The following is a 21025-nucleotide window of genomic DNA, read 5'->3' on the forward strand; positions in this document are numbered from 1 at the left end:
TGGGCTTTCCCTTCTCAGCTTTCCCTTCTCCTTTCCTGGACTGCTTCCTACAACTCCCCTTCACTTAGCTGTGCTGGCTATCAACTCTCAGCCCTGCAAGGGGCTGCCCTTTACCTGCAGCCTTCACGTTACCAGCTTCCATCCCTGACTTATAGCCCCTTCTGCTCCTGCTGACAATCTCTGCTCCCAGCCTCTTCCTGCAGGTGCAGCCTAGGCAGTGATTCAGCCTCGCTGGCCACCTTCATCCTTGCAAGCCTGTGTTGGGAGGATTGGTTTGGTGCATTCTGAGGACTGAAAGTTTTTGTGGTCTCTTCATGTGGTTTTTTGCTCTCAGTGTTTGTTCTTGATCTAGGTTCTATTTTGTGGTCTATCTGAGCAGCAGGGGACATGCCAGGCAGCTGTTCCAGGTTAGAAACCCCTCTCCCTCTACACTCTGGCCTCTGTGGGAACCCCGGGGTTTACTCATAAATGAGTCTTTTGGGGCAGGAGTCACTGCATGGACTGCTCATTCTTTCATTCTCAAGGAAAGTTCCTGACCCCTGGCTGTGGGTCTGGGGTTAACCTGGCTCATTCATGTCTTGCTTTGGAGGCTCTGGGCCAATGCATGGTGCTCTGCAGCTGGGATCTGTCAGGGCCTTTTCTCTGCTGTGTTGGTCCTTTCTTCAGCCACCACTTGTGTGTTCGATGGAACAGAAACCTGAGCCTTGCAGGCTGGGAACTGATCTCAGCTGAGGGACAGATTTCCTCAGTGCTGGTACATTTGCAGAGGAAAATTTTAAGAATTGAAGTCCATTTCAGACATCCATGGCAAAACCTGAATGTTCTGGAGATGGAGGTGAAAATATATTTTCCTGAAGAAAACCACCTGAAATGTGGCACCTCTTCAGCTGAAGTCAAACGCTCCACCTCTGAGAGATTTGTTACTCTGTGAAGGCAACTCTATTTTTCTCAGAAAGAATGAGCACATGACAATATGGCTAGCTAAGGAGTGCACGGTACCAGTCAATGAAGAGTCACAGGTGCCCAGAAAAGATTCAAATGTCAGGTCTCAGGGTGAAGTGGACAGCATTTAGAACTCTGAATCTTTTCATCTCAGTTCAAGTCAATGTGGGACCTCCTGGTAGCACAGAGGTTTGCTGGAAATCTCTCTTTCTCCAGGGTCTTGGTTTTCTTTTCCGCAGGTGCACCTGAGTGAGGGCTTTTTCCTCATGCTGGATAAATCAGTCCCACCAGAATGCCTCCTCCATTATCTCACTTTTTAGGGACCCTCCCAGTAATTGGCCTGCATCCCCCACTGATCCAAAGCCCTCCCCTTTCATGAAGCCAAAGGGGCATTGCTTCTATGTACACCTGATTTGCTCTAAGGGAGGCCACTGCTGTGGCTGAAACCCTCCTGTCTTCTCCTCCCATGGAGCCAGCCACTGTTTTACTAGGGGGACGGGGCCCCTCCGAAGCTCCACCATCTTCCCCCACCAGTGGCATGACAAACCTGCACTGGGCTTTGTTGGCTGGAAAACAGTTAAGCTAGTTGTGGACTTTGTTGTCACTCCACCAGTTCCTGCTGGTCTGTCCTGTCCCCTGGTTCAGCAACCCACCGGCCTGGCTGCTCTCTTCCTCATCCAGTAGCTTAGAGCTGAAAACTCAGAAAGCAGAGCCCTGGAAGGTTTCGAATCCCACCACCTCCAAGGGAAGGAAGGGAGTGTCGGGGGGAAGACTCAGTCTCACTTCTTGAGGAAAGGCTGCAACCCAAAGTCATTCACAAGATTTGTACTTACTGCTGATCAACCCACACCAGCAGGAGAATGAAGTCCCACCACCCTGAACGTCTCTGAACCACTTGTGTAGAACAGCCAGACACTTAGATGCTTGAATGTCACTGAAGAGGATTTGCAGAGTTCCACAACAACCTCTGCAGAAGTGCTGGGGACCATGATTGGCTGGGGCAGTGGTCTCCTGTGTTTATCAGTTCCCTAATTCCTGGAGCTTTGAGTCCAGAAGAACTGGGGAGGAAATGGAGATTAAAGGAAACCACTGGAGCTGCTGTGGAGGGCAGGTGCCACTTGGCAGGGTGATCCTACTGCCATTCCTTTGGGAAGTGTGTGGTGCAGTGCGAGCTTCTGGGGGGCTGGCTTTGTGCTTTGGGCGGCTGGGTCCGGGCAACGCTCAGCCTCACCTGGTCCAGACCCACTTGGAAGCCTGTCCCTTATGTAGAGGTAGTGACCATAAAGGCTTCCTCTGCCACATGGTCTGGAGAGCCGGGCTCTTGTAGGGTGTTTTTGGACAGCAAGAATTTTGGCGGTCAGGTCAACAGAGTGGGGACAGGACAAGAACCTTGTGATCAATGTAATCTCCTGGGATGGGGAAAGGCTGGTGGGGATGTGTCCAGGGCCCAAGTCCTTCTCAGTCAGGTGAAGGAAGTAGCCAAGCGAGAGGAGGGATGGAGAGGGCCAAAGTCCCTTCCCAACAGGCTGGCCAGCCTCACCACATGTGCATGCTGGAATCTCCCCCCATCAGGGCTCTAGATTGCTCCCTGCCAGTGAAATACACGGTGGCAGGGCCGTCCTTACCCATATGCTGACTGCGCAGCTGCATAGGGCACCTCAGCATTTCCCATTTCATTCCATTCATTGCAATGGGAGCTGGGCACCTGAGTCCCCAGTCCCAGCCCTGTGTTGCTTCTGTGCTGTGTGGGCCATGCTGCCAGGGAGCAGAGAGGCCCTGGAGATGCCAGACCTGATATACAGGCTCGCGGACTCTGCATAGACAGTCCTGTGCCACCAGCAAATCCTCTGGGGGCTGCAGGGCATTGAGTCGCAGCAGTATCCCTTGTGCAGCAGCGTAGATTGGGGTCATATCAAACTCTGGTGCAGCCATGGGGTGGTGCAGTGGGGTAAAGCAGGTTCACCTCCCACTATCAGCAGCTCCTGGGGGCGAGGGGAAAGTGGCTCCATACACATCGTGACATTTTGAACACACCACCCACCACTTCCTATTGGCTGTGGTTCCCCCTTCCTGGCCAATGGGAAACACAGGGGTGATTCCTGCATATGTGATTTCCCCCTTCCCTACCTCCCCCAGGGCCTGCAGGGGATGTGTTGGCCACTAAAGAGAAGAGTTGAGACTCCAAGGCCAAGAAGCAGGGCACAGAAGATCCAAAGTCTGAAGTCTTATGAAATTCCCTAAGGGGGGCACAGCCCAGTCAGCTGCTGGGTGTCAGGCTCATCCACCTCATTAAAAATGATGAAATCTGTTACTGCTTCTCAGTTTTTCCTTTCCGCAGACTTATTTTCTTCCACGCGCCCAAATGGGATTTTTATATATATGAACATCACTGACATTTCTGTCAGGTCTGATCACATGAGACGGTTGTAGGGGAGCTGCTAATTTCAGGGAAGAAAAGTGGGGACCAATGTAAAAAGTTTCCTTCTTTATATTTATCCAAATTCTAAAACATCTCCAAAGATGGAGATTTTGCCCTTACCCGAGGCAATTTATTCCAGTGCTTAACTGCCCTGACAGGAAATATTTCCTAATCTCCAACCTCCCTTGCTGCAATTAAAGGGGAATTCAATTTAACTAAAATTAAACGGAAGGAATTTTATGATTTGTAGCTGTATTCCCAATTCGATAGATTGATTGATTGATGTTTGGTACCTATCTATCTATCTATCTATTGGTCATTACTCTGGCCAGATTAGGGATTGTAGAACTCACTGCTCAAAGAATTATATTTAAACTTGAGAGAGAAATAAAATTGTGAAATGTGCAGACCTGAGCACAGAGATGTTCTGCACGTGAATTATGATACAGACCCAAAAGTGTGGATTTTGGGTCCTTTCCCTTCCAGTCACTGCATTAATGTCCTCCAAACACCCCAGGGGCGTGGGGCTTTCTCTAGCCCTGGGCGCCTTCCAGTGCAGACCAAGTGCCTCTCTGGTGTGCGCTTTGGTGCCACACTCCCAACTGCACCATACAGGAGGCCTGTGATCTGCAGGGGCGTCAGATGAGATGACCTCTGTAAACAGCCTGTGGCACAGAGCAGCCTCTGGTGTTCCCATGTGCAGCCGGCTGAAGGCTGAAGGTGAAGGCTGATGGTAGAGGAGCCCTGGAAACATTGAGGTACAGAGCAGAGCTCAGGAAAACACAGCTGTAACTGGTGTGGGGAAGGTGGTGCCTCTGCCTGCAAGAACAGAATCTGATTTTTCCAGCTCTGGGGCTCTCTGTGCACAGAGGGTGACAGTGCAACCTCTCCATGTGGGGCAGGGCAGGAGAGGGAGTGTTACTGTCCTCTCACATCCCTTTGTTTGTCACTGACAAAACCCAAACGAGTTAGGAGAAAAGTCCCAGAGGCTCTGTGGCTCCCCTGCCCATGGACCTCCCAGGTAAGGGCAGATTAGGAAAGCAGCACCCAGTGGTGACTGGCCAAATCTTTCTGGCTGCCTCTCACCTGCTTTGCAGCACCTCTGGGCTGTGCTGGAGAGTTCAGAGAGCTGCAGAGGCGGCTGCCATCATTCTGGAGGAAGAAGTAACAGACTCTGACAGGTGGACAGCTGAGGTGGCTGCAGAGTGGGCCTGAGGAACATGGGAACTGAGGTGGCTGTAGAGTGGGTGTGGGCAGCATGGGAGGAACCCCAAAGCCCTTTGTCTGTTACTAAGGCAGGGAGGTGATGCCCTTGATTCTTGTTATTCACCAACAGGTCTATGGAGCCAAGGGCTCAGCATTAGGTTCTGGGCCACTGAGCACTAGGGAATCCCATTCACAGTGTGTATTGTCTCCTGGCCCTCTCCTGCTCCAGACCTGCCTCTGCAGAGACACCCCCCACACTAGTGAGCAACAGAGTTGGCCTGTGCTTGGAGTCTGCCCAGCTCAGGAGCTGGGGGGGCAGCAGGCTCAGCTGTGCTAGAAGTAGCATCGCACAATAGGACTGGAACTCAACAAAGCTCAGCAGGATGGTGCCTATAAAGGCTCAGTGAGGATGGGATTCAAACCCTGCAGAGCACAATGGATTAGCCGTCCATCGCCTTCACCACTCGGACGCCTCACCCAACGTGCCTGGAACTTTTTCATATGTCCCAACTTCAACCCTGCCAGGAACCTTTCTGCCACTCACTGGCTGGCCGGGGACACGGGATGGGCAGGTTTGGCCCAACAGGGCTATGATCACTCATGTCCCCTGCAGAGCTGCTTCCTGGGGTGAGCAGGGGACTTTAGTGCCCTGCCCTGGCAGCAGCACAGCTCAGCCCATGTGTCCCTGCTGGGTGGGTCCAGAGCAGGGCCATGGGCAGGGTCTGCAGCCTTTGTGTCTCCTCCTGTCACGCTCTGCTCCTTTCCAGCTGCTCTGTTAGCACAGCAGCTCCAGCTGGATTGGCCCCTTCTCTGCCAGGTCAGTCTGTGAGGGGCCGATGGGAGGCAGGTTCAGGAGCAGGCTGTGGCTGGGTCTGGCTGGGGCTGAACATGTGGGATCAGGCAGGGGCACTTGCCTGGCACAGCTTCTTTTGAATGAGGGGCAAAGATAGTTCTGTGATTCCCAGCCAGTGACATCAGTGAGGGAAAAGCCTTCAAGTACATGCTGGGACAGAGTTTCTGTGCACTAGCAGCAAGGCATCTGCTGGGGTCTCCTGCTGTACAACAGGGTCTGGTTCAACATCTTCTTGTCATATGGGTGCTGGGCTTATCTGTAAGAGAGGTTATAGGAGAAAGAGATGAGCCCTTCTGGGCATAAGAGTGAGCCCCACAAACAGAGGCATTTATGCTTCTGCCTGGTTTTGAACCAGGGACCTTTTGCGTATTAGGCAAATGTGATAACCACTACACTACCGAAGCTCTACTTTACCTTTTCTTGCCTTCCCCTAAACTGCATCCTCAAGCCACTGCTTGCCCTGCCACATGTGGATGGGGGACCTTATAGAAATTGAGGGGAGTCCTTTACCGGCTCAGCTGCTCGAGGAGAGGAAAGCAGCTGCACTCACAACTGGGACTTTCAATATCAGCTCTTCCAGAATTGAGGTCCTGACCGGTTATGCAAATGAGACATGCAATATTTAAGTCTGCACCTCATTTGCATTTTCTATTGGCCACATTTCCAAGCCACTTCCCAAAGGGCTGGGCACTGTAGCCACAGCCTTGCTGTGTAGCTGCTCCACAGGACTTTTTGAAAGAGCTGCGACCTTTTTGAAAAAAAAAACTCTCTAGTGCAGACATAGCTGTGGGGAGAGAAGTAGTAAAGCAGAGCCAGGCTCCAGCCTAAACAATTGTAACAACTTATAACAAAGAAATGTGTGTGTGCATAACAGAACACGAGAATTCTTTTAACAACTACAGAACATACATATGGTTAAACACCAGTTTTACTCTGAATTTGTGTTATTCACTTCACCAGGACAAGGGTTTCAGCGCTCTGCCACTTGAGCTAACTCCTATGCCGAGGAGCAACTCTTAACCCACTCACCTTGTTCCTGAGCCCATAACGAGCCTCTCTCTGCTCCTGAATCATTTCTGGAAGGGCCACTTCCAAGGCATTTTTCAGGTGGGCTGGCTAGCTAAGCTGTTTGGCTGCTTATTGTAATAACAACAAGTTGGTGGGTTTAAGTTTACTTGGTATACTTGGTAGACTAAGAGTTCTATGTTCTTTCTTAGCTCACAGCTGTAAGTGGGGAAGAGAACCTGGTGGGAATGTCCATTTCAAAGTTTTGTGTAAGTGTAGACACGGCCCATCAGAGCTCACATCAACCACCTATTTAGCAAATATTTGCATAGAAGAATTCCAGCCCTGAGTTCTGCAAGCCGGCAGTTCCCACTTTGTCCAAAACTTTTTAGCTAATGACAAAGCACCTCCAAATGTTAGGTGAGGGTGATTCTTTATGAAAACCAGCTGTGCTGGAGAACACCAGTTTGGTGTTGAAAAAGACGTGCTACTGTGGTCTGCCTGAGCAATTCATCAAACACTACAGATAACTTGGACTGAGAGTTCCCCTTTTTCACCACTGCCCGAGTGGTCTATGACTCCAAACTCAAGGTACTGTCTGTCCCATATTTTGGTATTCTGGTCTCCAAAGGGAGGTGTGGGTTGAAATCCCACTAATAACATCAATTCTATTCTCTGCATGCTCAGCTGGCCTCGTTTCAATGTCTCTGCTAACATTGCACCAGCCCTCGCTATGGGTTTCTGTTAGACGAGTGGCACGACTGAGGCACAATTCAGACACTAACTTCATCGAAAAGTGATGGAGATCCTCTCATTTCTGCACTGCAGGCACCCAGTCATGTAGCCAGCACCTGTACTGGGCACCTATTTTCTGCTCTGAGAACTACAAGAATGCCAGGTTTGCAATAAGCCAAAGGAGATTTTGCCCATGTAGGTCACTTCCCCACCTTGCGGTTGTGCCCTGTGATAGCTGTTTAGTCTCAGCCTGTGGCCAGAATGATGCCATGCTAGAGGGAGGGAGCCACACACCTGTCCGTGGTGCTTGTGGTGCCCTTGTGGGAGAAAGGGAAGGTGCTCAGTCCTGCCCTACACCACTCACACAGGGGATGGGAAGTGTGGTGGGTGTGGCAATAGCCTCAAGGGGCTCAGAAAGAGCTACAGGTGGTAACTTGACCCTGTGACTGTCTAACATGAATCAGGGTAAACAGGGCTGCCAGGCTGGTCCAGGGTTGGTCTGAGACTGCCCAGAACCCAGCAAGGGTTTCCGACAAATTTCCTACACCTCATTAGCATAAGGTCACGTGATTTGGAGTCCAGAAGATGCTCTTCCAGACTCCTGAACATCAGGTAGAAGCTGGGCCCCTGAAAATTTTTGGGAAGAAGGGGCCTCTGGAAGGGCTCCCTGGGCCACGCTTCTACATGGCATTTTGGAGTCCAGAAGGTGATGTAATGCTAATGAGGCACAGGGAATTTGCATCCATACCTCATTAGCATCTTTCGCTCCGTGTATTAGCATGCCACTTCCAAAGGAAGTGACCTGTGTAGAAACGGCCTATCAGTCACCCTTTCGAGTAACTCAGGAACATTCAGGGGAAAAAAGCCCCAACTTTAACCCAAACTGAAATGTTTCAAGGATTCCCAATTTTTCTACCTAACTTCAGAACAAGCAATTACTGTTAAAATTAACAGATATTACAAGCGTAGAGGTATTTGTCGAGTGCACCCTATACTTGCAATAGATTTATTTCAAAATATGAAAGAAACATCTTTAAAAAAAAAAAAAACTTTGATATTTGCAAAGGGTCCTCATTCCAGACAAGGTCACATTGACATTAAGGATTGTTATGCATGATGATTTAGTGTTAAATACTATGAGAAGTCCTACAAGGCTCTGGTTCCCACTGAAACACAGAAAACAGAATGGATTTTAAACTAAGAGGGGCTAAAACCCCAAAAGCAGCTCAGTTATGGACACAACATTTTAAGGATTGTTAAGTGTCCTGATTTACTTTATAATCCTACAAGAAGGTCATTCAGGGCTCTAATTTCCAATGAAACAGGAAAAAAATGGACTTTAAGCCAAAATGAAAAAAATAGCCCAAAGAAAAAAGCCCAGTTGTGCAGGCATCTTAACTACCCGCACGTCTCACTCCCCTTCCCTTCATCTGCAGTCAAGTGTTCCACCACTGAGCCGGGCTCTCTATCACTGGAATATGGTGAGAGGTTTGTTATTATGTAGAGGCCGCTCCAGCTTTCCTAGCAGCAACGTGCCTCTGACTATATGACTGGGAAAGGGATTGTTGGAAATTGTGCTGCCAGACCAGTTTAAAAGGTGTGTGACGTTGTGAAAGTGTTGAACCCCAAACTCTACATGGATTAAATGTCACTGGTACGGGCATGTTCAATGCATCCCAGCACCTTCTTACTGAAAACAGTGCGCTCATATTGTCACGAGGGCTGACATGTTAGCACTGCAAAAGCTCTGCTGTCCAGCACCTCAGGGAACCAGGCTGCTGGGTCACCACCTGTGCCAGGTAGAGAAGTGACTGACACTGACCGCAAACCCAACGATATCTGATTGATTGGTGGGTGTCCTGCAGTAGGTTTTTTCCTTGTTCTTTGTAACCACTGATGTTGCTTCAAGTGGCTGGGAGAGAACTGTCCCACGTATGCCGGTAATCTGCCCCCCTGAGGGGCTGTAACTCTGAGTAGGAGAAGCCAGGTCAGCAGGGGACAAGCTGTAACATGCACAGGGAGAAATAAAGTTTTATCAAACCCTGTCTGTGCGTTTGTGAAACCACTCTGGGTTCAGGGAGGGAAAGGAGCTGGGAAAACAGTGTTTGATCTGTAGGAGACTCAAGATCAATGACTCCAAAGATCCCTTGGGTAAGGGAGTGTAGCTCAGTGGTAGAGCATTTGACTGCAGATCAAGAGGCCCTTGGTTCAATTCCAAGCACTCCCTTTCAAAGACAGTTACTGACCTCCCTGTTTCCAACACACTCTGGCTTCCCATTCTATGGGATTTCTTTAAACAGAGCTGAAGCCTCAACACTTGCTGCTGCTAACACATGCAAACCTGGCAGTAGATAGTGACATGAGCAATGTTGGGCCTCATACCTATAAAGAGGTCAATGAAATGCAATGCATTCAGGCCTGTGTATCTGTGAAGCTTTAAGTGCACGTAGAGAGGTTGTTGTTCACTCTGTGAATTCACAGCCAGGGCTGTGGTGTCCTCCCCCACCCACATCCTCCTCTACAATCACCACCAGCCTTGTCCAGTCTCTCCTTCTCCACCAGTTCTCTCCAGGCTGGTCACTTTCAGAGAAAAATGAACCTGCCTCCTCACTCTGGAGTTGCAGGGAGAAGGGCGGAGATGGACGTCTGACAAGGAGAGCAGGGGAAGTGGAGCAGGAAGCAGTGTCCTGAGAGGTGAAAGAGCTGGAGGGGGGCAAGGAGGGCAGGGGAGCAGCCTGCCCAAGAGTCAGAGGTGCTCAGAAAGGGCTTAAACTGCAGGTTCCATGGTGCAATGATTGGCACTCAGCACTCTGAGCTCAGCTCTCAGGGGGACCTGTGTGTGGTTTATGATACATCTCTGTCAGGGCTGGGCTTCTTTCTCCCCAGCTGCCCCTGCGTGAGGGCTTCTCCCTCCTGCCTGCTGAATGGGTTCCCCTGCAGCTGGGTCTCTGCTTGGGCTGGTTCACCAACCTTTCTGTGATACATTGGGGCCCCAGAAATGTCCTCTCTGCTTGGAGATACAGGAGGACCTGTGGCTGGTGCTGCAGGCTGACCTGTTGCTGTCAGAGGCAGAGTGGGGAGTGTGACATTCACTCCCTCAGGGCAATGATCTGCGAGGTGTCGCCTTGAGAGGCACATCTCAGACTCTGTGCTTGTGAGGGGGAGAGAGAACCGCCCTACAGATGTGACATAGGCTAACAAGGGTCATCTTTGGAAAGGAGCCAGGGGAGCGCCAGGGACATATGGAGTCAGCAATGACATGGCTAGGGCAGAATATTTTCTATCGAGGGGAATTAGCTCAAATGGTAGAGCACTTGCTTAGCATATAAGAGGTAGTGGGATCAATATCTACATTCTCCAATAAAACTGATGTTCTTGTAACTTCCTGCCCAAGGAATCAAGGGGAGCTGCTTTTGTGCACCTGCCCCGCCCCCCACCCAGGAAGCTCACAATGTACATGGGGGTTTGGGGCGCTGTGTGCAATGGCACAAGAGAGCACTATCAACATCTTGTCTCCCACCTGGTGGGAAGAGGAAGTGCTCTCACCTGGAGGCTGGATTTGAAAGAGGAAGTCAGGGCCATGGGCTGCCTCAGGTGAGAGAAAGTGGTGATGCACAGGTGAGCCATGTACTGATGAGGAAGTTACCCCTGGAGCAGGTACGAACGAGTTACAGGTGGGTTATTTTGGTGGGCAGGTTTAGCATTACACATGCAGAAGTTTCTGGAGTTGGGGTGACAGCTGTGGGGTCTGCTCCTGTGGGCTCTGTGTCTGTGGTAGGAGAGCAGCCAGGGCAGCTGCTGCTCCAAGGCCATGTGCTGTGGGTGAGCTGGGAGCAGCTGAGCTCAGGAGCAGGCAGCAGACTGGGGTCCCTCCAAAGGAAGCACATTGCAGCAGGTGGTGATGCTGTTACCCCTCTGCCAGGGAACATGGGCCGTGTTAACGTTGTGCTCAGGGGAAGAGAGGGAGGGGACAGGCAGGGTCCGAGGTGAAACCTGGCAGGGGCCTAGGACAGCGGGTGAGGGGCAGCAGGGTCTGAGGGAATTCCTTGCCAGGACTCAGGGCAGTGGGGAATGGGAGACACAGTCTGAGGGGCGGATTCCTGGTGGGGGTTCAGGGTGGTGGGGGAGGGGCTGAGGGGATGCCTGGGTGGGATGCTGATCCGTGGGGGAGGGACAGCAATCTCACGCCAGGAACCACACTGTACCTACAGCTGCCTGTTGCTCCTTTCTGAAAGGGCCCTTGTGAGCTGTTTCTCTGTAGCTTGGATAGTTTAGGTGGGAAGCGCATGGTGCCCATAAAACCAAGGGGTCGAGCCCTTGCTAGGCAGTAGACAAGTGCAGGGTGTTCCTCTGTTACCCTTTGCTGGACTGCTATAGGCAGCAATGTCCAAAGACATGGAGGAAGTTGAGTGGCTTCTGGAGACCAGACGAGAGTCTTGCTCAGGAGGTTTCACTTTGCTTTGCTGGGAGGATCCCTGCCCTTTATTCCCTTCACTCCATTACCCTTCCTAATGCCCCTTCACTGGGGTGCTGATGAGTGACAACCTGACCTGCAGGGCTTGTTATCTTCTGAGCAGCTGCTGCTGTGCCTGTCACAGCCCTGGATTTATAAGGGGGTTCTACACAACAAAGTTATTTCAAAATAACCATCCCAGCCTCTGCACAAGACAACCGCTGCTTTGAAATAATTCAGAAATAAACAGGGGACGGCTTATTTTGAAATGAGTAAACCTCCTTGTACAACTACAAGTAACAGCAGCTGTGTGGAAACAGGGGCTGCAAAGACAGGGGCTTGAGCCTAATTTGAAATAAGCCATAGTGTGTCCATTGGATGCATCTGAAATTAGCTTCCTGTGTGTAGATGCAGTATTAGGAAATCTTGGTCTTGCCACTCACTGGTGCTGCAGCTCCCCAAACACTTCATGCACCCACAGGAATATTGGCACAACACATTAAGGCTGAGACAATTTAGCACTGGCGAGGGCAGAACCTTAACCTGGTGTTTTCCCTGTCTCGGTTTTTCCCACCACCAACTGGATCAGACTCTGACCCTCCCCACACAGACGCTGCCGTCCAGCGCAGTTAGTCGTGGGAAAGGAGAATGGGCCAAAGAGGATCCTCCTTGCGCTCACGTTCCTCACCATGAATTCTCTCCCCAGCCGCCAGGGCAGAGCTCTGAAGAAGGAGACTCCCTGAGGCAAAGCCCTGGGGGGTCTCTGCGATGGCCCCGGCCCTGCAGCCTGTCCCACCTGGCCATTGTGCTGGACTGTCTGTGAGGTCACCACCTCCCCACCTCCTTTAACCAATCATCTGAGGTTCTTCCAAAGGCCCTTGTGATGTCACAGACACACCCACCAGTGCCCTGCAGGGCTCATGTCCTGCCCCTGGCAGCCCCCTCTGCAAACGCACCCCAAGGGTCTGCAACAAAAAAGGCACATAAAAAACACGAAAACCCGAACTCCTCCCATCCTCAGTGTCCTGTGGGATCCTGGCACTGGGGCAGGTGGGGAGAGAGGAGGGGAGACTGGTTGACTGTGACCTGTCCACTGCAGAGGGCACAATAAGTGAAAGGAGAATTTTAACTCCTCCTGTCCTCAATGTCCTCTGGGCAGCAACTCCAGCTTCCCTCTGGCACAATGTCTGTGCTGGGGAATGGGAAGGTGTTGTTGTGGACAGTCCAGCCGTGTGGGTTGGCCCCACAAAGACACATTTCTTTAAAGTGCAACAAGACCATTTTTTTGGTTTAAGGTACAGACTAACACAGTCACCTCCCTATCAGCAAGCAGTGACATAATAAGGTGGCTTAGCTGGCTAACGTACCTGACTAATAAACAGGAGATCATGGATTCAGCTCCCGGTGCTGCCCTGTTGTAGGTCTTTCTTAATGTTTCCCTACGTCTGGCTGGGGAGCAGAGAAGACCTCCCCTGGCAATCTCTCTCCCTGCTGGGGAAGGTAAAGGCTGATGGAAAAGGAGCGTTGGAAAGAATCTAGTCACAGCCTGGAGCTCGGGAAAAGGCAGTTGTGATTGGTGTGGGGAAGGTGCTGCTGTGGCTGCCAGAAGAGAGTCTGTGCCTCACAGCTTTGTGGTTCTGGGGGCTGCCTGTGCCAGCCAGCTCCTCCAGCACGTTTGTAACACAGACACAATTCCCTGTCGGCAGGAGCTCTGTTCTGCCCTGTCTGCGGGAGCAGCTCCTGCCCTCGACCTGCCGCTGCAGAGACACCCCCCAGCCCTGTCCCTGCACACCATGTGCACACACTAGTGAGTGACTGGGGGCGTCTCACTCCCAGCCACACCCAGCTCTGCCCCCACCCCAGTGGTAATTCACCTCTCACCCCAGCTGTCCCCAGTGCTGACCTGACACACCTGAGATCCCTCTTGTAGCTTCCTTCTGCTTCCTCACCAAAATTTCCTAACCCTGCTGAGAAGCAAACCCCCTGCAGTGGACATGAATTGTGCAGGTGGGAGACGCTCTGACACAGCCCCTGGGCAGGCCCAAGGTTTCAGCTGGTGACTGTGCAGTGCAGAGGGAGGGGGAGTTTGGCTGCCAGGGGGGAGAGGTGGCAGGTGTGAAGGGGAACCCGGGCAGGGCTTGTGGCTGAGGGAGAGGAGGGGAAAAGGGCAGTGGGGGGGTCGGCAGGGTCTGAGAGGACAAGGGGATCAGGGCACTGGGGAGGGGTGGGAGAGACAGGATCTGAGGGACCCACTGCAGGGCCCAGGACAGCTGGCAAGGGGCAGCCGGGGCTGAGGGAACTCCAAGCTGGGCTGAGAGCAGTGGGGGATGGGTGAGAGAGTCTGAAAGGGGAGGCCAGGCTGGTGGGGGAGGGGAGGAAATCTCAGTCCAGTGGCCCTGCAGCTGCCTGTTGCTCATTTCCAAAAAGGCCCCTTGTGGTACTTTTTGCAGCTGGCCGGCTAGCTCAGTTGGTCAGAGCGTGGTGCTAATAACGCCAAGGTTGTGGGTTCGAGCCCCGTGCTGGCCATGGGCAGGTCTTTTCTACTTTCCTTCTTGTGGCTGCTCTGGGAAGGAGGCTAAAAGAGCTGAAGGAAGGAAGCTGGCAGGGAACAAGTCACAGTCACCACCCCAGGCTAAGGGAGGGGCTGCAGAGTGGGCCTGTGTGAGGTGAGGATCCGCAACTCTGCAACACACACCTCCCACAGGAAGGAGCAGCGGGAGCCGTCTGCCAAGGGCACCAGCCCCCCACAGCAGCTCCATTGGCTTTCTCTGCTCCCCATCTCCCCAGCGGCCTTCTGGCCTCACAGGCTCCCTCCCTGGACACCTGCTTCTGCAGCACCACAGGCCCCGTTAACTCACCAGTGGTGCCAGTCCCTGCCTGCCCTGCTCCTCTTCCCGCCTGAGTTCTGCTTCTTCACTCAGGTCCCCCAGCTGCTGCTCTGGTGGGCAGAGGGCTGGGGAAGGCAGAGGAAGGGCCCTTGGGGGTGGGGTGCAGAAGCACAAGGAGCAGGCCCTGGAGGAAGTCCATGATGAGCAGCTTTGCCCATGGGAGCTCAGGAGAGGGGCAGAGAGGTACAGGTGACAGGATGGGTGGGGGGGTCTCTGCAGAGGTGGGGTTGGCTGGCAGTCCTTGGGGAACGGGGAGAGGCCTGTGGGGAGGAGAGGAGAGAGCAGCAGGCTGCTAGGGGCAGAGCTCAGGGAAAGAGGCAGAGCTGGGATTGGAAGAGGTGAGACGGGAGGAGGAGCACAGGTGGCCTCAGAGGGAGCAGGCCAAGCAAACCAGATCCCCTCCCACTCCTCAGGAGCTTCCAGTACTGGCACCAGCCTCCCCAGTGCAGCTGTCACAGGCCACAGTCGACATTCTGGTGCTTTACATGATGCTGACAGGCCCTGACCAGAGAGGTGCAGAGTTATTTCAGAAGAGTTTATTCCAGAATTATTCCTCCAAAATAATCTAGTTCACAATGACGCCTTCACGCCACAAGGAAGCCCTGAAATAAACAAAACATGTTTCCAAATGGCACATCCACACACAAGAGAGCCTGTTTTGAATAGAGACCCTGGAGACATGCTGGGGATATCACTGCACAGTATTCCACAGTAGCTGATTCCAATATAGCTCAGTAACACACAACATGGATTTGGAAATACTGCTCTGCTATTTTGACATTCAGCATCTAGAAACAATGGAGCCTGTTCCGAAGCCCCTGCTTCAAAATAGCAATTGGAACGAGCTAGAATCATGATGCAAAGAGATGCCCAGCCAAGGCTCTGCTCTCTCTCTCTCTCTTTCTCTCTCTCCTTTGAACTCCTGACCTTAGGCAGGAAAAGTGTCTTCTTGTCCTCAGCTCCAGAGAGGAGTAATTCATATTTCTATCACCCTCAGAGTGTGTCTACACGAGCTGGCTACTTCAAAGTCACTGGCAAAATGTCAAAATAGCGTGTTGTGATTCTACGCACCGTCTGCTATTTCGACATTGAAATGGACGTTAGGTGGCGAGACGTCGAAATCCCTATTCTCATCCAAAGATGGGAATCGCGCCCTACTTCAATGTTGAATGTCAAAGTAGGGCACATGTAGATGATCCACATCCTCCTACTTCGAAATAACAGGGTCCTCCATGGCAGCAATCAGCTGAGGGGTTGAGATGTGCTGTCCAGCCCCTGCGGGGCTCTATGATTACTGCGCGCAGCAGCCCTTTAAGCACCACAGACCTGGATTTCCTGTGGCAGGAAGCTGAGAGCATGCAGGCAGCAGCACATGCACATGCTAGCCCTGCAAGCCCTCCACCGACCTCGACCCAACCACCCAGCACCATGGCATTGAGCCAGCCCCCTGAGTGCCCCCAGGCTGCCCCCCTGAGCGGACCCAGGGACCCCAGCAGCCAAGCGGGGCACAAAAAGCGGTGGGACACCTCCTGGTTGGAGGTCGAGCTCTGAGACCTGCTGGGGCTCTGGGGTGAGGAGGACGTGCTCCATGTGATGGGGTGCATGGAGCGGAAAGCAGAAGCATTCACCTGACTGGCCGAGGGCCTGGCCGCCTGGAGTCACCCTGCCCGCATGCCGGATCATGTCCATTGCAAGGTGAAGCAGTTGCAGAAGGGTTATGCCTGGACCCGGGACTTGGCCAGCCAGTCTGGGGCTGCCCCCCACCGCTTACCCCTGTTCCAGGGAGCTCAGGGCCATCCTGGGCCCCGGGACACCTGCTCCCACCAGGGTACATTGGAAACAGCAGCAGAGGAATCCCAGCAAGTCTTGGAGCTGGAGTCCACCCCGGAGGCCAGCCCAGCACCCCAGGGCCCAACCAAGGAGCCACCCCTCGGGATGGCAGAGGAGGGGTCCAGCAACAAGGCAGGGGGAATCCTCATAGACCTCCATTCCCGGAGCACCAGCCGGGTGTCCACCCACCTGTCTCCTGTGCACAAGCCCTTGTGCACCCCCACTCCTGCACCATCAGACTGAGGTGACACCGAAGCACCAGGCGGGTGGGGAAGGGGCAGATATTGCCTCTCCTCGGGGTGAAGGACACTGAAAGACTTGGCCTGAGGGCACTTTCGAGCTGGGCTCCCAATGCCAGTTCTATCTACACAGCTCCACACTGCCTGCAGGTGAGGGACTGTCGTGTGGACGGTCCAAAGGGCAGCTGGTCCCTTAAAGAGGAATCTGGGCCCAGGCTGCCTGTGGGATCTCCTGGAAAAGCCAAGAGCCCAGGGGAGGCCATTGATTGGCTGCCAAGCCCCTGGCCCTGCTCAAAGGTTTCACACAGGGAAAGCTGGGAAGTCAGCCCCACCCCCAGGGGATTTGCACTGGGCTGGTAATAAACCAAAGGGGTTGTGTGGAGGGTCACAAGTGGGACTGAAGGGCAGAAGGAGACAGAAAGGCAAAATCTTATTCTTCTAGTTACACTGCATCAAACACTCACCCTGAAAAGCTCCAGCTGGGGCAGCGCAGCCCATCCCCCACTCCGTGAGAGACAGGAGATAACTCTGCCCCACAGCTGGGCCCTCCTCGCCCCACCCCTGGGGTGTGAACAGGGAGAAAGGAGGGAGTGGGGAGCACAGAGTGAAAGTGAGAGGGGGAGTCAGGCTGAGAGACAAAGGAGGGGCAGGACTCCAGGCTGTGTTGGTGGGACCCTGGCACTGGGCAGGTGGGGAGAGAGGAGGGTAGATTGGTGGAGTCTGACCCACACACTGCAGAGAAGACAGTAAGTGAAAAGGGTCTTTTCATTCCCGTCATCCTTACTGTCCTCACGGCGGCAACTCCAGCTTCCGTCGGGCACAATGTCTGTGCTGGGCATTGGGAAGGGGTTGCTGTGGGCATCCATCACAGTGTTTCAGCTGCATGAACGTTCGTCACTTGATAAATTGGGTTGGCAACCTTCAAAGTGCTGCAGGACGGCTTTTTGGTTGAAGACACAGACTAACACAGATACCTCTCTGTCAGGAACCACATTACAAACAAAGAGGGCACCATGGCTTAGCTGGCTAAAGCACTTGCCTAGTAAACAGGAGATCCTGGGTTCAACTCCCAGTGGTGCCTTGGGGAAAGTCTTTGACAACATTTTCCATCAGGGGAACTGAAGAGCCCTCCCCTGGCAATCCCAGCTACTGCTAGGGAAGGTGAAGGCTGATGGTCGAGGAACACTGGAAAGCATTCAGGTGCAGAGTAGAGCTCAGAAAAACGCAACTGCATCTGGTGTTGGGAAGGTGGTGCAAGAACAGAATCTGATTTTTCCAGCTCTGTGGCTGTCTGTGCCCAGAGGGTGACAGTGCAACCTCTCCAGGTGGGGCAGGGCAGGACAGGGACAATTACTCTCCTCTCACATCAATTTGTTTGTCACTGACAAAACCCAAACGAGTTAGGAGAAAAGTCCCAGAGAGGCTCTGTGGCTCCCCTGGTCATGGACCTCCCAGGTAAGGGGAGATTAGGAAAGCAGCACTCAGTGGTGCCGGGCCAAATCTTTCTGGCTGCCTCTCACCTGCTTTGCAGCACCTCTGGGCTGTGCTGGAGAGTTCAGAGAGCTTCAGGAGGCAGCTGCCATCCTTCTGGAGGAAGAAGTAACAGACACTGACAGGTGGACATCTGAGGTGTCTGCAGAGTGGGCCTGGGCAGCATGGGAGGAGCATAAGAACATAAGAATGGCCATACTGCGTCAGACCAAAGGTCCATCCAGCCCACTATCCCGTCTGCCGACAGTGGCCAATGCCAGGTGCCCCGGAGAAGGAGAACAGAAGACAATGATCAAGTGATTTATCTCCTGCCATCCATCTCCTGCCCTTGTACTGAAGGCCAGGGCACCATACTTTACCCCAAAGCCCTTTGTCTATTCCTAAGGCAGGGCGGTGATGCACTTGATTCTTGTTATTTACGAACCGATATTTGCAGCCCAGTGCTCAGCATTAAGTCCTGGGCCACTGAGCACTAGGGAATCCCATTCACAGTGTGTATTGCATCCTGGCCCTCTCCAGACAGGTCAGTGCTAACCAGATCCTGCCGCACATTTGGAACACAGACACGATTCCCTGAGCCGGCAGGAGCTATGTTCTGCCCTGTCTGTGGGAGCAGCTCCTGCCCCAGACCTGCCTCTGCAGACACACCCCACGCTAGTGAGTAACAGGGAGAGTCTCACTCCCAGGAGCACACACCCAGCTCTGCCCCCCAGTGGTAATTCCCCCTCCCCCAGCTGCCCCCAGTGCTGAACTGATGCACCTGCACAGCCTGTGAGCCGCCAGGGACCCCTCCTCTGGCTTCCCTTTACTTCCCCCTGAAAATGTCCTAATCCTGCTGGGACCAACACTGGCCACTTCTGGAGTAGTGTGTCCAGTTCTGGGCCCCCAATTATAGGAAGGATGTGGATACACTGGAGAGGGTCCAGTGGAGAGCGACTAAAATAATTTGGGGGCTGGAGCATATGACTTACAAAGAAAGGTTGACGGAACTGGGACTGTTTAGTCTCCAGAAGAGAAGACTGAGGGGGGACTTGATAACAGCCTTCAACTTACTGAAGGGAGGCTGCAAAGAGGCTGGAGAGCAGCTGTTCACAGTGGTCACGGATGGCAGAACACAGAACAACGGTCTCAAGCTGTGGTTGGGAAGGTCCCGATTGAACATTAGAAAAACTTTTTCACTCGGAGGAAGGTGCCGCATTGGAATGGTCGACCCACAGAAGTAGTGGAGTCTCCATCCCTGGAGGTGTTGAAGTCTCACCTCGACAAAGCCCTGGCTGGGCTGATCTGATGGGTTTGGTCCTGCTTAGAGCAGCGGGCTGGACTTAATGGCTTTTTTAGGTCTCTTCCAGCTCTGTTGTCCTATGATTCTATGATACTAAGAATGGTGCAGGTGGGTGCAGGACAGGATCCCCCCTGGCAGGTGCTGCACCCACAGGCTGTCTCTGTTCTCACCCAGCCCCTGGGCAGGGCCCAAGGTTTCAGCGAGTGACTGTACAGTGCAGAGGGAGGGGGAGGCCGGCTGCCAGCGGGGACGGGTGGCAGGTGTGAGGGGAACCGCGTTAGGGCTTGTGGCTGAGGGAGGAGGGAAAAGGGAAGTGGGGGAGGGTTGGCAGGGTCAGAGAGGACAAGGGGATCAGGGCACTGGGGGTGGTGGGAGAGACAGGATCTGATGGGACACACTGCAGGGGCCCAGGACAGGGGGCAAGGGGCAGCTGGGGCTGAGGGAACCCCCAGCTGGGCTCCGAGCAGTGGGGAATGGGTGACAGAGACTGAAAGGGGAGGCCAGGCTGGTGGGGGAGGGGAGGAAATCTCATTCCAGTGGCCCTGCAGCTGCCTGTTGCTCATTTCCAAAAAGGCTCCTTGTGCAATTGTTCTGTACAGGCCGGCGAGCTCAGCTGGCCAGCGGGTGGTACCACACTCATGGGTTCCAGCCCCACGCTGGCCATTAGAAGGTTTTTTCCTTCACCTGCCTGCTCTGTGCAGGAGGCCAAAAGAGCTGAAGGAACCAGGCTGAGAGGCTGGCAGGGAGCAGGCCAGTCACCACCCCAGGCTTAGTGAGGGTCTTCAGGGTGGGCCTGGGCCAGGTGAGGATCCCCAACTTCCCAGTACTGCAACACACCTCACCTTGGAAGGGGGAGCAGGAGCACCAGCACCCTGCCAAGGGCACCAACCCTCTACAGCAGCACAACTGGCTTTCTCTGGTCCCCTTTCCCTCCCCAGTCCTTCTGCCCTCCCAGGCTCCCTCCCTGCACAGCTGGTGCAGCAGCACCACAGGCCCAGGTAACTCAGCACTGGTGCAAGTCCCTGCCTGCATTGCTCCTCTTCCCACACTTGTCCTGCCTCTTCCCTGAGGTCCCCCAGTCGCTGCTGGAGGTGGAATGCAGGGGCAAAAGGAGCAGGCACCAGAGGAAGGTCAGTGATGAGCAGCATTGGCCATGGGAGCTCAGGAGAGGGGCAGAGAGGTGCATGGGATGGGATGGGATGAGCGGGTCTCTGCACAGGGGGAGTTGGCTGGCAGTCCCTGGGGAGGGGGGAAGAGCCGTGAGCAGCAGGTGGGGAGGCCTGTGGGGAGGAGAGGAGAGAGCAGCAGGCTGCTGGGGGCAGAGCTCAGGGGAAGAGGCAGAGCTGAGATAGCAAGAGGTGTCATGGGAGCAGGAGGAGCACAGGTGGCCTCAGAGGGAGCAGGGGAAGCAAAATAGGGACCCTTCCACTCCTAGGGAGCTTCCAGCGCTGGCACCAGCCTCCCCGTTGCAGCTGTCACAGGCCACCTGTGTGCTGAGTCTGCACTGCCCAACTACCTCCACCACCAGCAGTGCCGTGGGAAAAGCTGTCTGGTTGGCAGCGCACTATCTGCACCAGGGGTAGGTCAGTGTCCCTCTTACTCAGGAGGGGGTGTGGGTTTTACAGCCCTGACTCACACAGTGACACTGACCTGGTTCTCTAGGCTGTGCAATGAGTCACCCC

The 21025-nt window shown here is 53.6% G+C and overlaps 4 non-coding genes across 4 annotated transcripts; 3 read left to right on the forward strand and 1 right to left on the reverse strand.

Moving 5' to 3' along the window:
- Positions 1-5751: 5751 nt before the first annotated feature.
- TRNAI-AAU (transfer RNA isoleucine (anticodon AAU)) lies at positions 5752-5824 on the reverse strand. The gene has a single exon. It is a non-coding gene; the product is annotated as a tRNA-Ile (tRNA).
- Positions 5825-9315: 3491 nt separating this feature from the next.
- On the forward strand, positions 9316-9387 carry TRNAC-GCA (transfer RNA cysteine (anticodon GCA)). The gene has a single exon. It is a non-coding gene; the product is annotated as a tRNA-Cys (tRNA).
- Positions 9388-14065: 4678 nt separating this feature from the next.
- Positions 14066-14139, forward strand: TRNAI-AAU (transfer RNA isoleucine (anticodon AAU)). The gene has a single exon. It is a non-coding gene; the product is annotated as a tRNA-Ile (tRNA).
- Positions 14140-17577: 3438 nt separating this feature from the next.
- Positions 17578-17651, forward strand: TRNAT-AGU (transfer RNA threonine (anticodon AGU)). Its single transcript has one exon. It is a non-coding gene; the product is annotated as a tRNA-Thr (tRNA).
- The last annotated feature ends 3374 nt before the right edge of the window (positions 17652-21025 follow it).

This window comes from Carettochelys insculpta, unplaced genomic scaffold (genome assembly GCF_033958435.1).
Source record: "Carettochelys insculpta isolate YL-2023 unplaced genomic scaffold, ASM3395843v1 scaffold_0035, whole genome shotgun sequence".
In the NCBI taxonomy this organism is placed as follows: domain Eukaryota; kingdom Metazoa; phylum Chordata; order Testudines; family Carettochelyidae; genus Carettochelys; species Carettochelys insculpta.